This window comes from Magnolia sinica, chromosome 17 (genome assembly GCF_029962835.1).
Source record: "Magnolia sinica isolate HGM2019 chromosome 17, MsV1, whole genome shotgun sequence".
NCBI lineage: Eukaryota > Viridiplantae > Streptophyta > Magnoliopsida > Magnoliales > Magnoliaceae > Magnolia > Magnolia sinica.
In genome coordinates, this window is record NC_080589.1 from 18,959,979 (window position 1) to 18,975,624 (window position 15,646).

The window sequence follows — 15,646 nt, forward strand, 5'->3', positions numbered from 1 at the left end:
CTTATCTCTACTCTCATTGAGCATAAAGGAGGCCTTGGATGGTTGATTGCGGACCTCAAGGGAATTGACCCTTTGATTTGTACTCACCACATTTATCTGGAGGATAATGCGAAGACCTCCCGACAACCACAACGTAGATTAAATCCAAACATGAAGGAAGTGGTTAAGGCCAATGTACTTAAACTATTAGATGTAACTATCATATAACCAATATCCGATAGTCAATGGGTGAGTCCAAATCAGGTGGTTCCTAAGAAGTCTAGAATCACCATCGTAGCTAATGCTGACAATGAACTCATGCCAACTAGAGTCACTACTGGTTGGAGAATGTGCATTGACTATAGGAAGTTGAATACCGTCATGAGGAAGGACTACTTTCCTTTGCCCTTCATCGATCAAATTTTGAAAAGGCTAGTTGGTCATTCCTATTACTATTTTCTTGATGGATATTTGGGCTACAATCAGATCGAGATGGTCCTTGAAGATCAAGAAAAGACAAGATTCTCATTTTCCTTTGGCACCTTTGCTTACCGAATGATGCCATTTGGACTATGTAATGGCCCGCCACCTTTTAGTGATTTATATTGTGTATTTTTTCTGATATGTTGAGGCAATATCTAGAGGTCTTCATGGATGATTTCTTGATTTTTGGTCCATCCTTCAGCGAATGCTTGGAAATTTGGAAAATTGTGTTGAAGCGATGTGAGGAAAAGAATTTGGTACTAAATTGTGAGAAGTGTTATTTCATGGTTTGTAAGGGGATTGTCCTTGGACATATCATCTCGTCCAAAGAAATTGAGGTAGATAAGGCTAAGATTGATCTTATCTCTACCTTACCTCCGCCCAAGAACATACAGGATGTACGATTCTTCTTAGGACACGCCGAATTTTACAGAAGATTCATAAAGGACTTTAGTCATCTCTCTCGTTCTTTATATAATCTACTTCAAAAGGATGTGCAATACGAGTGGACTGAGCAATGCTAGGAAGCTTTTTATACGCTCAAAGGCATGCTAACCATCGCACCTATCATGCAGCCACTCGATTGGAGCATCCCTTTTGAAATTATGTGCGACACATCCAATTATGCTCTTAGGGCAGTATTGGGTCAGAGAAAAGATAAGAAGCCCTATGTTATACATTATGCAAGTATAACCTTAAATCATGCCCAAGTAAATTACTCTTCTACGGAGAAGGAACTCTTAGCTATAGTATTCGTTTTGGACAAATTTAGGTCATACTTGATTGGATCCAAGATCATCATCTACACTGATCATGCGGCGCTCAAGTATCTTCTTTCTAAGAATGATGCTAAGCCCCGCTTGATAAGATGGATCCTTCAACTCCAAGAATTCGATTTGAAAATAAAGGATAAAAAAGGGAGTGGAGAACGTAGTGGTTGACCATCTTTCCCGCCTTAATCTCTATAATTCACTTGAGACGACACATATAAATGACATGTTCCTTGATGAATAATTATTTAAAGTCTCCCATTCACCTTGGTTTGCAGATATTGCTAACTATCTTGCTACAAGTTTCACGTCAACACATTGGACTGTGCAAGATAAGAACAAAAATCTTCGTCGAGGTACACAAATTCTTCTAGGACGATCCATATTTGTTTAAATATTGCCCAGACTAAATCTTAAGAAGATGTGTGCCAGACAATGAACACCAAAGTATCATCTCCTTCTGTCATTCTTAGGCCTGTGGCGGTCAGTTTTCTGCTAAAAAGACCACGACCAAAATTCTGCAGTGTGGCTTTTATTGGCCCACTATGTTCAAGGATAGTCATGAGTTTTGCAAAGCTTGTGAGCATTATCAAAAGTTGGGAGCATTGTCCCGTAGAAATATGATGCCTTTAAATCACATTATGATCATTGAAGCATTTGATTGTTGGGGCATCGATTTCATGAGACCATTCCCCCAATCTTTTGAAAATTTATATATTTTGCTAGTGGTAGACTATGTCACTAAATGGGTCGAAGCGATCCCGTGCTAGAACAATGATCATCAAACGGTCATTAAATTCTTAAAAGAGAACATCCTTTCCCAGTTCGGAACGCCTCGAGCCATCATTAGTGATGGAGGCTTACATTTTTGTAATAGGCCATTTGTGAACTTGATGAAGAAATATGGCACCTCTCACAAGGTGAGCACTCCATACCACCCATAAACAAGTGGGCAAGCTGAGATTTTCAATAGGAAAATTAAACAGATTTTGGAAAAAACGGTTAACCCTGATCGTAAAAATTGGTCAATCTGATTGACCATTGCCTTATGGGCTTACCGTACTGCATTTAAGACCCATATTAGAATGTCTCCCTTTAGACTTGTCTATGGGAAGGCTTGCCACTTACCTGTGGAATTGGAACATAGGGCCTACTGGGCTATTAAAAATCTGAATTTCAATTTGGACAATGCTGGCTCGCTACGCAAACTTCAATTGAACAAACTTGAAGAGATCCAGAATGAGGCATATGAGAACTCGAGAATTTACAAGGACAAGATGAATGTGTTTCATGACCAACACATTCTTCGAAAATTATTCACACCAGGTCAGAAGATCCTTTTGTACAATTTTCGGTTACATCTTTTTCTGAAAAAATTTCGATATCGATGGATATTACTAATGTCTATCCTCATGGGGCTATCGAGATTCGGAATCCAAACAATGGCAATGAATTCAAAGTAAATGGACATTGATTAAAGCCATTTATTGAGAAATTTGATTCAGAGGACATGTCCATACCTCTGAGTAATCCTGTATACCAGGATTGATTTCCTAGTTTGATGGAGGTATAGGTAGGTTTATCGCTTTCATAGGAATATGATAATTTGTTTTCCGATGTTTTAGGATAGTTTGTTTTTCACTGTTTTAGGATTGTTTGTTGTTGGTTTAATTCTTATACTAACCCATCTTCACACTGAGACCATTAGAAAAGCCTCAAAATTTCTTCTTCAGGTACTACCTTTCCATCACTTCCCTTTTCTTTTCATTGCCTCTTTTGCGTTGCATGCTTAATTCTTTTACATTGAAGACAATATAGAATTTTCGGTTGAGAATGAGAGATTAGGTAAACTAATCAGTGTTTTCTCAGTTTTGAACAAAATTTTTGAAAATTTTCAATGTTTCAAGTTGAAATCTGTTTAGGAAGCGATGAATTGTGTACTTAAGAATGCTTTGGGTATGATAAGATAGAGATTAAATTTTGAATTACTAAAGTCTAATCATCTAAGTAATTTATCACCTAATTACTTGCGCTCAATTGATTAAGAGGAAGTTTAAATATCATGTTAAATCACAAGACACATTCAATTTGCCTTCTATAGGATATACTAGAATTTCTGTTAAAATTTGTTTGGGAAGCGATGAATTGTGTACTTAAGAATGCTTTGGGTATGATAAAATAGAGATTGAATTTTGAATTGCCGAAGTCTAATCATCTAAGTAATTTATCACCTAAGTACTTGCGCTCAATTGATTAAGAGGAAGTTTGAATATCATGTTAAATCACAAGACACATTTAATTTGCCTTCTGTAGGATATATTAGAATTTCTGATTGTTAGTATGTGAATCATTGATGGATGGTGAGAATCGAGTCTGGAGAATTTTATCCACCTTAAAAGAAGAAAAGAACCAGTTAAAAAATAGGAGATCGACAAAGAGGTCATAAAACAAATGAATGAAAAGAATAAAAAAAATTAGAAAAGAATGTAAAAATAAAAATTGACCGTCGATATAAAATCAGAAGCTGGAAAAAGAAGGAAAATGGGATAAGTTCGGAATCAGTACTTGAGTTTCAAACCAATCTTAAAGTAGTGAGCGTGGCTAACATGACGAATTGATAGTATTCATACAGAAGTAAAATGACTTTCAATGAGCACATTGAAAAACTCGATATGTAAATCATGCTCAATTTAATAGACAAAGAACTTAATTGATTGGTTGCTTATGTGATTGGGTTATAGGTTTTCAAAATCTCACTTTCGTATCTTAATTCTATCAATTCATATTTGAGTGCACAAAAGATTGTTTTCTAAAAAAGATTCCTGACATTAAGCATTGAGATTTATCTTTCGCATACTTTCCTCGGGACTAGCAAAATGCTAGTTGAGAATTGTGTTGAGGGTCAGATATTGCATATTGAACCCCATTTATATCATGATTTTATGAACATGATAAAGCTTAATATTCTATTTTACTCATGTTTGTGTTGCAAGGTGAATTTAAGAGCTTAAATTGAAAAGGGTGTTAAAAGCATAGATTTGATACTTAAGAATCACTAAGGCAAGGGATGAATCTTTAGAGACCAAGATTGAAGAATTCACACATCAAAGATCCAAAAAAAACCAAGTGAGGAATGAAGATAATTAAAGCTTTGAAGTAAAGAAAAAGAATCCTGAAATTGTCCTAAAAAAGCATATTCTGAAACTCTGGGTCATTTTGTGAAATTACACAGAGTAAAGTCTATTTTGGAAAATTATGTAGAGTGAAATTTATTTTAGTAAACTGCGTAAATTTGAGGCAATTTCTAGAGTTTTCCAACTGGGAGCAAAAGTTGGAGTTCCACAACTATAAATAGGACTTCCTAAAATGTTCCTAGGCATATTCTAGGGTTTAAGGAGTGCAACAAAAGGGTGGAGAAGTTGTCGTCCAGAGTTTTTCTTCTTCTTCCTTAGTTGTTTTCATGTTTTTCTTAAGAAACTTTGGTCCAATCATATCTATGGTTGACTAAACCTCTTAGCTAGGGCTAAGAGGTGAAACTTGTAGCATGATAAGATGTTTTTATTACTTTAATTCATGTTTATGTTAAACTTACTTTGATTCTAGTTTGATATTTAAGGAATACTTTCAGTTTTTAATGATTTATTGTGACTTAAATTACAGTAGATCTGTAATAGCTTTGAGTATCTTCTTTTCTTGTTTTGAGATTACGGGATTGGTAAATCCTGTTATTTACCATTGTCTCCTGGGCATGGTTTGGTGATGGAATCCCTGCCAATTATCATAGTTTTCATTCATTGAAAATTAGGTCAATGGTAGTTAAGATTTGGTTTTACTGCTATATTTTCTAATTTGATAGGATATGACTCCAATTCTAATTGTGTTACTTGAATCAAGCAAAAGGACTCATTGATCACTATAAGTGGATCCTTGGCACCCTAGTTCCCACCTTTAAATTCTTAGTTTTAATTACTATATTCACAATTACTCTTTGAAATATTTAAGAAATAGTTTCATCTTTTTCTAGTTCTATTTCTAGTTAATTTCAGAAACATACAAGTTTCAGTCGCTGTGGATTCGACCTCGGTCTTATCGAAATTATTACTATATCGCTACCCTACACTTGGGGTCGTGAACATCTACCATCTTCAAATTAAACAACTAAAGCTTCAAGTACAGGTGATTCTCAAGAGATTTCTTCATGTAGATGTCCTCTAATTTCACCCGTGTACTTGCTGCAAATTTTCTTTCTCATGACATTGTAGAGGACCTCATCCATTAAGCATAATTGGATAAAGGTTCTCGCTTTCTTATCTATCTTGTTCCATTCATCATATGTCATAGATTTTAGCTGCTTCTTAAGAAGTGCGTCATCCAATCCTTGCTGAAATAGAAGACCGGTCATCTTGACATTTCATAGTTTAAAATTATTTTCATAATATATTTTTCACATCGAACTTAGGATTAGAAGTCATTGATACTATGCTTTCAGATTCAGACTACGTCCCAACTTATACTCCAATACCACTTGTTGGGGAACCGCGGAAGCCCATATAGATGAATTAAGCAAAGTAATCCAATTGTACAACCAAGTTCAAATATAAACAAATCAAATTTAACATGGAAAGCCCATTATGGAAATAAAAAACTACAGCACAAAGCGACAATAATGCACTATGAAAGCAAAAATTGCAAGAGATAGAGATTACTTGATTCGAACAAGCCTCGAATCTCCCTTACAAGCCCTTGAAACCCTTTAGAACGAATTAGAAAGCCCTAAGATACTCCTTATTCTTGATTACACCCATATATATAACCTCTATAAGAATCACAATTGAAATATGAAACAAATCCCACGCTTATGCATTTATGCGTAACTCCACATAATTGTTCGATGACACTTTGATGGCATTGAGCAGTACTTCGATGGCATCGAAGTAAACACCAAACCTTCCAGCGACTAAACATGTATTTTTTGGATTTTTCCAATGACATCGAGCAGCCTTCGATGGCATCGAAGTCTGCTCGATGTCATCGAACTGTCATTGACAAATCTATTAATTTATAGATTTAAGACATCAATCAACATAATGGAGGAAAAAAACAAATATACGCTTGATCTTACTTCTGTAGCTCCCTAGTAGTTTCTAATGGTGAGCCTTCAATCACCACGGTGTGGTCTACTTAAGCCTTGGATTTGGCTTATGTCGTAAAATGATTTAGCAAAATAGATGGACAATGTTGGGAAAACACATACAACATAGTGGCTTCCACAAAGCCCCTGCTATGACTGAGTCTATCTTATATACAAGACCCACTTGAACTTTAGATTTGTATCTTTCTGGGCCTACTGTTGAGACTCAAATATTGCATAATTTTCTCCATTTATATCTTGGTTTTATGAATATGAATCCGCTTAATATTCTATTTTACTCATGTATGTGTTACAAGGTGAATTTAAGTGCTTTGATTGAAAAAGGGTGTTAAAAGTATGGATTTGATACTCAAGAATCACCAAGGTAAGGGATGGATTTTAGGAGACCAAGATTGAAGAATTCACATGTCAAAGATCCAAGAAAACTAAGTGAGGAATGAAAAAAATCGAAGATTTAAAATGAAGAATCCTGAAATCGTCTTGAAAAGTGCATTTTGAAGCTCTGAAGTCTATTTTGGAAACTTGTGCATCAGGAAATCTATTTTAAACAAACTGTGCAGCAAGAAGTCTATTTTAGAAAAATACGTATATTTGAGGCGGTTTCTATGGTTTTTCAACTTTGTACGAAAATTGGAGTTCCCTACTTATAAATAGGGCTTCCTAGGGCATTCTTAAACATCATTCAAGGCATCCGAAAGCAAAATTTAGGGTTTTTAAAGAGTTTTTAGTTTTATTAGACTTTTATAAGTTATTTTTTTTTAACATTTTCTATTTGCATTTATTTCTTTCTTCTTATTTTTTTATTTTAATTATATTTTTCTAAGTTCTTTCTAGCCTAAGCTAGAAGGGAAGCATATGAGTTTAATAATTCTTAAAGATTATGATGATTGATTGTTTTAATGATGAAAAGAATGGTGTACGCATATTATCTATTATTTAGGTTTTGCTTTTTATCCTCTTGTGAGATTCATATGTTTCCATCATATGAGATCCACATTAATGGATAGGCTTACCCTAGATCAATCAGATTTCCTAGATAAGAGAGGTTCTCAACCTGTTATATTTATTTGATTTTCATTATCTCATTGATATTGAATTCTTAAAATCACTGACGCTTGAGAATATATATCAATGGTGCAAATCCATGATTTTCTAATATTTTATATCACTTATTAAAATATTTAAACTGTTTTTTTTTCCAATTAGGCTGACCATAGTGCTTAGATCCTAGTTGTGTTATCCAAGTCATCATGATTTTGGAACATTAACCTATGTGTGGAACTTTGAAGCTTGAGTGTTATTTTATTCAGTTCAATTACATCCATTCAAAAATCTCAAAATTAAATCATCAGTTTAGTTTTTATTACTTAGTTTGTTTTGCATTTGATTTTTTTTCCTTCTCACAATTCATCTCCCTATGGGATCGACCCTGTATTCACGGAATACTGCTTACGAACCTTTGCACTTGGAGGCAAGCAATCACCTACATCCTAATATGGCTGGTACAATAGATGTAGAGTGTGAATGTTGCAGATTCATTACAGTGAGGTAATATAGGCTTTATCCCATGGTCTTGGCCTTTCAACCTTTTGCACTAAGAAAGATGTCACAAGTGTCACAACCCAAATTCGAAAACCGGGCTCACAAAATTTTCGATCACCGAATCCGGCGCCGACAGCTTCCATAGTACCCCATTCTCGACTCCCGGCACACATACACCAGGTTCCGATCCTAAAATTCTACAAGGAAGATTTCTAACATGATTTTGATTCATAATAAGCATAACCAAACATAACCCACGAACAATAACCACAAGAACACCATCACAAAATCCACTATAATAAAAAACTTCAAAGTATAATGTGTAAGAAGGGAAATACAAGACAATAAAGCTAAAACTCTAAAAGCTCTACAACACGCTCCTGCTCCTGAACTGTTATTGCCTAGCGTTAGCTGCACTCAACAGTCGTGCATAAGCTTATAAAAAGCTCAGAGGGTGGTGAAAGTGTGTGCATATGGTAGAAATGTAAGTTTGTAATATCAGAGTAATGCAGAAACACTGATAAGTCCATGAATGTCATCAGTCGTACCAAGGCTATGCGATGCAAGGCATGAGTGCTATTGGCCATATCAAGACCATGCGATGCAATGAGTGAATGATGTAGGTCATTCTAAGGCCATGCGATGCAAGATGTAACTCAAGCACACCGGTCCTCATCCGGATCCATATGTCAATGCAGCTCATCGCCAGAACATCAAATATCAGTATAGTTCTCACTCTAGATGATCACCGGGGTCTAGTATACTCTAGCCAGCTTGCCGCCCCTATTCAAGCGCACAACTAGGTGGGTAGAAGAGGCCTCACTAGCCGCTTGTCAATATCGAGCCTGGCTTGTCGATGGCGGACCTATTTCTCAAGCTGCAAACTTAACCTAGAAATTGCTCCCTCACTTAGGTGGGTAAGGTCACACCCCTTTCCAACCGACCACGACACAGTGGGAGACGCGGCCTACTGGTAAACGGCCCTCATGCACTCATGTATCCACTCAGTCTTGACGTTGAAGTCATCCTCTGGTACCATCGGGTTTAGGAATTTTCACCTAGGGACATCTATGGCGCCCCGATACTAGAAACATTATTTTCGGTATCCAATCTAGCCATCCACGATGTGTCTGTGGAGGCTATGACCCTGATGTCACTAGGGCACACAGTAATCACAATCACACAAATGCAAAGTGCATGAGTCACACTACCAGTCATGCGACAATCTTGCGCATACCGTGCGCTCATGAAGGGCAACTCCGCCTATCAGGGAGCCCATAAACAATCTGCCTAAAGGCATATGCTATGATTAGTCACTCCCCATATCAAGCATACATATGATGCGTATGAGCATGGATCATGGAACTATACTAAACATGTTATGTGATGATGGATCCTGTTCATAACGAAGAGGGGCCTAGAAGGCCTACACACGACAAGAATGGGCCTATCAATGGGCCCTAGGGAGAGTTACAATGCGGACATTTAACCATCATTGCTCTTACAATGTAGACGTCAAACCATCATTGCTCCTAAGGCATGACCGCCAAATCATCATTACATACATCGTGGTGGAATCTCACATCGCAAATGGGCCTCATATACATCATATTTAGCCCACACAAAGGCCTCAAATACATCTCATTGGGCTTCATATAAATCAAATGGGCTAAATCAATGGGCTGAGTCGAATAAGCCGAGTCGAATGAGCCGAGTCGAATGGGCCAAATCAATTGGGCCGATACAAATGGGCCGATACAAATGGGCCGAACCAAATGGGTCAAATCAAATGGTCTGAATCAATGGGCCGAACCAAAAGGGCCGATTCAATGGGCTGATTCAAATGGGCCGAATCAAATGGGTTGGTACAAATGGGCCGAATCGATTAGGCCGATCAAAGGGGCCCAATCAAATGGGTCGGCGCAAATGGGCCGAATCGATTGGGCCGATCAAAGGGGCCGAATCAAATGGGCCGGATTAACTACTCCATTATCCATTTTTAAAAAAAAAATTAATTTAGAGTATTAAAAAAAATCATATCAAAAGATCACCTGGACCATATTGCAACTAACAGTGGTGATAATGATTTCCCACTATCAAATTCTAGTGGGCCCACCATAACATTTAATTTCCATCTAGTTTGTTCATAAGGTCACAAGGACTTGGATATAGAGGAAAAACAAATATCATATGATCCAATACCCTGTAACCGGAGGGGGTTTTCAATGGTGGATGTTCATCCCACTGTTTTCTGTAGTGTGGTCCACTTAATATTAGATCTATCTTATTTTTTATCTCAGCCTTAGGACGAGCTGTCAAATGAATGGACGGTTCAAATGTAACATGTACATCAGAGGGGCCCACAAAACTAGCTGCCGAGATGCAGCAGCTGTGGCTGCTAGCCCACCGTCCATCAGATGGACAGTGTGGATCACCAAAAGATGGACGGTTTGGATGGAACACATCCATCAGGTGGGGTCGTAAATGGCATCGTCCAAATGGACGCTGCAAATGAAATACATACACTGCGGTGGGTCCCACCAGAACTTGTTGACGTCTACTTCACAGCAGTGAGCTGTGTGAAGTATGCCAACCAATCCGTTCATCAGGTGAATCCCACGTACATGGCCTACCATATAGTATTATTAATATAATATAATATTATATATTGTATACTACACAAAGGGCAGGAGGCTGCCCAAACTCACCATCCAGATTCATCTGGAGGTGTAGATAATATATTAAAGGTGGGTCCCACGTAGGAGTGACCCACCATAGCATTCTGTAATATAAAATATTATATTATATAATGATATATATCATATATGTATATATACACGTGTGTGTGTGAGAGGGTGGGAGTGTCAGTGTCTAGAAGGCTGGATGTCCCTCCAACGGACAGTCTGGATCAATACACCAAGGTAGGGTCCCACATGCCGGATGGATGGTGATGATAAAGCACATATATCAGGGCATGGCCCACCATCCAGCAATCTGGACGGTGTGAACTAGCCATTCATCACGTTGGATTCCACTGTCCATCAGGGACGGTGGATGTAACACATATATCATAGTGGCCACACACATCCCGCACAAGTGCTGGGGCCCACCTCATGCATGCTACACAACACCGTCCAAATGGACGGTGCAGATACAAACTAATTACATCAAGGTGGGTCCCATGCAGGGCCCACCCTACTATATATATATATATATATATGTATATGTATATATATATATATATATATATTATATGTATATATGTTGGTGGGCCACATCTACGTGGGACCCACCCCAATAATATATCTGTGTATGCCGTCCAGCGTCCCTGGACGTTGGCAAGTGGCGTGGGTGAGCTCCATACGTCAGGTGGGTCCACATGTGCATGGCCCACCATCGGATAGGCTCCTATATGCGGTTTGCCCTCATCCGGGTCTGCAAAAGGCAGCGACAAGGTGGGTCTCACAATCGAACGGTGTGGATCATCATACATGCTTATGGTGGGCCATCACAAGAGAGAGAAAGAGAGGGAGAGGGAGAGGGAGAGAGACATGCAATGGAGGGACCCCACCACTATGGGTTCCTCTAGCTTACAACACATACATCAACATGGGTCCCATCACAAGTAGGCCCTAAATGAAATTCAACAGTGGATCACCCACCTATCGGCCCTCTTCTTTAGTTCCTTGGACTCCTATGCTCCTTGCCTTCAATTTCGATGGAGGACGATGAAGAATGAATGGTTGAGATGAGAGATGAGAGGGTGGGAAAGTGGGCCACACATGTTTTTGGGAAAGCTTGGGGAGCTCATACATTGGGGCTTAGGTTGCTTGGGAGTGAAGAGAGATATGAGAGGGAGAGAGAAGTGATGGGTGAAAAGGGATGGGATGATGGGTGATGGGTGGAGTGATGGAGTTGTAAGAAAGGGATGGGTGGAGAGAGAGAGGGAGAGAGTTGACTTTGGAAAAGGGAGAGAGATGGGTTGTTTGTACTGGACTTGTACTTATGATAGGATATGTACTTGACATTGATTGATTGATTGATTGATGGGATAGGTTGTAGAGATTCTCTCGGAATTCGCAACACGTGGCGTTTCTTCCAAATGAACGCGGGCCCACATCTCCTGGCCCAGGTATCGGATCTGTGTGCTAGTCACGGCGTTGGAACCGCGGCAATGGTGCAGTCACTAGGGTACAAGTTTCGGGTTGAGCCGACTTTGGTATTCAGGACTCGGCTTAGGATCACGGGCAAACGTCGGATACAAGTCGAGAGTTGCCAGAATTCGATCAGAAGGACCGCGGAAGCCTATGGAACGGTACGGACTAGGATACGGGCCTTACAACAAGGCTACTCTGAGTTGAAGTGACAGAAATGCTCTCATCCAAAGGCACTATTTTATTTGGATTTTGGATTGGAGAGAATAATTTGTGAATAAGAGCATTTGTCATGCCAATGACCCTCAAACTCACCCTCTCATATATTTTCCATTGATCTATACCATTGGAGGTGAGTCATGGTTAAAAAGATATTACTATTTGTTTCATCCTAACCCTTTTACGGATGGCATACGAATGGAAACTGAACAACAAAAGTCAAATGGCGGATCTCATTCGTTGACAAAACATCCATTGTGAGATGCATGAGATCAACGTTTCCTTCGGTTGGGCCATAGTAACTAGATACTCTGACTAAAAAATCAGCAAGGGGGCCACAACAACTAGATATTCTAGCTTAAGAATAAGGCCTTTGAAATAGTCAATTGTTCCATAATTTACAAAATGGATATATATATATATATATATATATATATAGGGGGTGGAATGTGCACCAGTCATCACAACTCTTGAGAACTTTTTTGGAACTTATCACACATGATGTGGGCTCAAAATTTGAACCATCCATGTGATGCAGCACCTCATGAAACTTCCAAGGCCCAACTTTCACTCTAATCCAAAACTTTGGTGGGCCATGTTGATTTGTCTCTCACTTTTGCCATGGCCCACCAAAGTTTTGGATAAGGGTAAAAGTCGGGCCTCGGGGGTTTTGTGGGGTAATGCATCACATGTACGGATCAGATTTTAAGTCCACATCATGTGTGATGATTTATTAAAAAGTTCTCACGAGTTTCAGTGAAAAAAGGCGCGCACCTTCTTACATAAGCACCTTTGCACACGTGTCATGGGCACGAAATCTAAATGGTCCACATGATGTAGCACTCCTTGAAGTTATATGTGCCCGATTTCCAGCCGAATCCAAAACTCTAGTGGGCCATAGCAAAGAAAAATGCAAATCAAAAGAGGAAATAGTTTCCTTTTGCCATGGCTAACCAGAGTTTTTTTATCAGGCAGAAAGTTGGTTTTGTGAGGTTTTAAGGGGTGCGACATCACGTGGACCATTCAGATTCCACGCCTATGACACGTCTGCAAAGGTGTTCATGGGTGCTCACTTTAGAAGGTGAGCAGGTGAGCACATATATATAGAGAGATGAATGCTCACCTACGCACCTTTCTATGTGAGCACCCGTGTGTACCATTGCACATGTCATGGATACATAATATGAACGGTCCATGTGATGCGGCACCCCTTGAAGCTCTATGGGCTCAAATTTCAACCAGATCCAAAACTCTAGTGGGCCATAACAAAGAGAAATGTAAATCAAGGAAGGAAACTGTTTCCTTTTGCCACGGCCCACCAAAGTTTTGTATCATGCTGAAAGTAAGGCTTGTGAGGTTTCAAGGGGTGTCGCATCAGGTGGACTATTCAAATTCTGTGCCTATGACATGTGTGCAAAAGTGCATGCGGGTACTCATGCAAGGTGTGAAGGTGAGCATTCACTAGCGCACCTTCTTACGTGAGCACCCATGCACACCTTTACACACGTGTCATGTGCACATAATTTGAATAGTCTGCATGATGCGGTACCCCTTGAAACCTCACAAGCCCAAGTTTTAGCCCGATCTAGAACTCTAGTGGGTTGTAGCAAAGAGAAATGCAAATCAAGAGAGGAAACTATTTCCTTTTGCCATGGCCCACTACAGTTTTGCATTGGGTTGAAAGTTGGGCTTGTGAGGTTTCAAGGGGTGCCACATCACGTGGACCATTCAGATTTTGTGCCCATGACATGTGTGCAAAGGTACGCATGGGTGCTCACGTAAGAAGGTAGGCCAATGTGCATATATATATATATATATATAGAGAGAGAGAGAGAGAGAGAGAGAGAGAGAGCCATCAATTTGTATACTGATGGTTGGTAAATTCCAATTGAGGAATTTTTAAGCATGACTCATTGGTCATGATGATTGAACTATTGCCTAGTAGTGGTTCTCAAATCGTAGATGTGAGGCTATGGATAAACCATCAGAACTCTTCATTTGGTGCATCCTGCCATCAGATATTTCAAACAATTGGCTCATTAACCAAGTGGTGTGATATTCGAGTTCTTGTGTGCTTTGAAGGCCTAATCTTCCTTAAACAAATCTCACTTATAAACAATTAGGATTCTTTATTATTTTCCAACATGGGACTAAATTCATGACAACACATAGCAGCGACAAAAGATTTAAAGGAGATAATGAAGGAAATATATTTAAAAGGGAAATTTAGAAAACCCAAAATTTTAAAACCATTAAACAATTATAACAGATTGTTCATGTTCTCTTGAGAATTTAGACATGCTATAAACATTTACCTGAAATCAAAATGTTTAAACGTCAGCCCACTAAAGCTAGGTCATAAAACAATCATTAAATGTAGGCATCAAATGGACGGTTAATATGTAATCTCTACTTTCTCCATTTAAGGAAATGGTTGGATTTCAGCATTTTCTTGGAATTAAAACATTGTGATAATATCACACAAGTAGGGGTTAAAAAGGAGCATGATAGCATCATTTGGATAATGGTGTAGATCCTATGCAAAAAACCATACTACCTGCGCCAAACAGAGACTTTAGGCTGTGAATGAGTATCCAAATCGGGATAGACCTGATTCCCCAGGAGATCCGGATCCTGCCGCCAGTTAGTCATCTACAATATAATAAAATAACCTTCCTTTTAGCACATAGTGCCTCTGTAGTTACCGTCTCTCTTTAATTAAATTCTCTTATTATTTTTGTTTTTTAAGAGTCAGTCTTGCAACGAGACTTTTAAGCCACATTTTTTATTCACAATAGTACTAGTACTTGAGATATAACGCCCATTATATATATATATATATAGAAAGATCACATGCACACCTTCCTACATGAGCACCTTTTGCACACTTGTCATGGGCAAGAAATTTGAACTGCAAATGTGATGCGGCACCTCTTAAACCTCACAAGCCCAACTTTTAGCCTGATACAAAACTTTGGTGGGCCATGGCAAAAGAAAACATTTTCCTCTCTTAATTTGCATTTCTCTTTGCTATTGCCCACTAGGGTTTTAGACCGCGCTGAAAGTTGGGCTTGTGAGGTTTCAAGGGGTGCCGCATCACATGGACTATTCAGATTTTGTGCCCATGACATGTGTGTCAAGGTGCTCACGTAAGAAGGTGCACATGTGAGCATTCCTCTACATACACACACACACACACACACACACACACACACACACACACACACACACACACACACAAGTAGGGCTGTACACGAACAGAGTTAGCTCGGTTAGCTCGCTCGCCTCGACTCGAAAAAGCTCGATTCGAAACCGAGTTCAAGTCGAGTCAAGTTGATTTTTTGAGC